The 2,500-nt window shown below is 38.0% G+C and overlaps 1 long non-coding RNA gene across 1 annotated transcript in view; it reads right to left on the reverse strand.

Moving 5' to 3' along the window:
- LOC138059815 (uncharacterized) overlaps positions 1 to 2,489 on the reverse strand; it is a 2,496-nt gene extending 7 nt beyond the window's left edge. The window contains exons 1-2 of the long non-coding RNA XR_011134254.1: positions 2,352 to 2,489; positions 1 to 1,433 (exon numbers count right to left, since the gene is read on the reverse strand). The exon at positions 1 to 1,433 is cut by the window's left edge and continues 7 nt beyond it. This is a non-coding gene — a long non-coding RNA (uncharacterized lncRNA). The remainder of the gene's footprint in view (positions 1,434 to 2,351) is intronic.
- Between the last annotated feature and the right edge of the window lie 11 nt (positions 2,490 to 2,500).

The following is a 2,500-nucleotide window of genomic DNA, read 5'->3' on the forward strand; positions in this document are numbered from 1 at the left end:
TACAAATTTTATTAGCACTCCCCATGGGGGCTTTTCAGTACTACTACTACTACTCAACAAGTTACATTACAATTAAAATGAAATCAATCAACATACCAAGGAACTACACATTGGACATGTTCTGTTAATACAAAGACCTGTGACAGGGTAATTTTGAAACACTGCTCATGAGCATTTCCAATCATCTTCAATCCAATGTACGTAGTTCCTATACATCTGATGTAATAACCTTGCAGCAAAATGCTGCAGTTCTGATCTTCTGCCCAAGTCAGAAAGTAAATGATACATACATGTACATAATTACATTGTATACTATACTGTTAAATTATGTTACAAAACTATTACTCTTAATCTTTTAGGTTCCACCTAAAACAAATGCAACAGGGAAACCAGTTGGGGAACGGAAGTATCATCTAGAAACATTCAATGTTGATATCACCAGTAAGGCACTGCCTTTGGCATATTCTTTTCAGAGACAAAACATCGATAGCATGAACACTTTGCCAGAAGCAACAAAACTCTGTGACTTCAAAGACTGTTCTGCAGGTGCATCTGAGAAAGCAATCCGTCTATCCTGTTTTCACACAATCCACCTATCTTGCATGCAAATGGTCCATGATTAGTGTCCTATCTGTTCAAAACCTCTCCTCAATGAAATGAACAGGTTGTCCAATTCTTTTAATGAATCATTACTGGAACCAACTAAGCAATCACCAGTACAATCAACAACAACAGATGCCACTCCGAACTCTGACGATGAGGATGAGCTGCCAACCACAGGTCACAATGACGAAACATCAACCTACTACCAAACAGAAGCATGGCAAATGAAAATTGACCAAACCCTGGACTCATTTGTAGTTCCACAGCCACAACAACTGCAACAGCCAACTCAAACACAGCAACAATCCTCAGCACAAGGACAACATCATTCATCTAATTCTCCTCGCAATGCCACCACCCCTCTTAACCAGCCTCCCATTTTCAAAATGGCCTTTGGAACTTCTATTACCTGGTTCTTTCCATCTCAATTTTCACAGTCTACTCTTTACGGAAGAAATGGTTCAAGTGCATGTACATTCATTGCTTTACTGCTGGCCAAATTTTATTTTCTCCACAAGTCTGCTCTTTCATTAAGCCAATACATGTCACTTCCCTTAAATTGGATAACTCTATTTATTAACTGTATTTCACTTGGAAACCACATCTGTGACAGTGTTACCACACAAATAGGGCAATACTTCAGTGTCCAAGAGGCAACTCCTATTCTGACTCTTATTACTGGCAATGTACAGCTTGAAGACTCCTTTGACCTATCCATCCTGAATGAAAATCCAGTGGTACCTCAAAGTTCTCTGGCATTTTATTTAGAATGGCTCACCAAAGAAGACAATCTTTCTGCTGTTGTAATCCTGAATGGCGTGACCATCAGCCTGGTTGGACAAAACAACAACATAATAGTCATGGACAGCCACTTACATGGTCAACTTGGTGCCATGGTTGGCATAATCAGTATTGATAAAGTAGAGGAACTACTTATTTTTGTTAAGCAGCAATTGTCTCCTCACTTTAATATTTGCTCCCTCACTTTTGTAAACTATTAAAGGGGTAGTATCATGGCTGACACATCCAATAAACTAACTGTATCTGTTTATAATTAAAAATAATAAATTATAATAATTATATTTTTTGTTTCAAAATCTTAGATAAGATGATTATACTCTCAATCCTTCACATATAATTATTACATGTAAAGGGTTGAGGGAATAAACATCTTACATAGGTTTGCAGCAAAAATGTGTTGTTCTTTTTTACCAGAAACAGATACAGTTAGATTTTAATACATGTATTTCTGCAAAGTTTGTGTCAACGGAGAAAACCAACTTGAAGAAAAGATGACTGAACATTTACACAGTGTCAGTTGCTGGGTGTGTTCCTTTGGGAATTGGTATGGATCATGATCAAATATCTATGATCACTTGGATTATGGTATTGCAAAGGACCTGATGCAATCCACTCTGGGAAAGGATGATGCCATATTACCTAAGTGATTTTGGATCATTGATCTTGATCACCAAATATCGCAAAAAGGGCCCTAGTCAACCACACCTTTATTGGAAGTAAACTTGAAAATATTATGTATTTCCAAACCAAACATTTTCATTTTCATTTTCATGTAGGCGCTTGACTTTTACATGTAGCTTGAGATTTAAGCGAGCTTCTCAGCTCTACAAGTTGATCGACAACACGAACTAATTTAATCACCACTGGCGGCCACCGCGGAGCATCTCGTAAAAGGTCTAACGAACATTTCCAGGACCAGTAATTGAAACAAGCTAATGTCTACATACCTTTTTTGTATTTGTGGTCCTTTTTTCTTTCATCTGTGGCTGCTGCTGATTCTCCGCAAAGCGAACAACAAAATTCACCTAAACAACGTGCAAACCGGAAATGCCGAAGATCACGCATGCGCAAACGTTTTGCCGCGGTGTTGCATTAT

Source organism: Montipora capricornis, chromosome 8, assembly GCF_036669925.1.
Source record: "Montipora capricornis isolate CH-2021 chromosome 8, ASM3666992v2, whole genome shotgun sequence".
In the NCBI taxonomy this organism is placed as follows: domain Eukaryota; kingdom Metazoa; phylum Cnidaria; class Anthozoa; order Scleractinia; family Acroporidae; genus Montipora; species Montipora capricornis.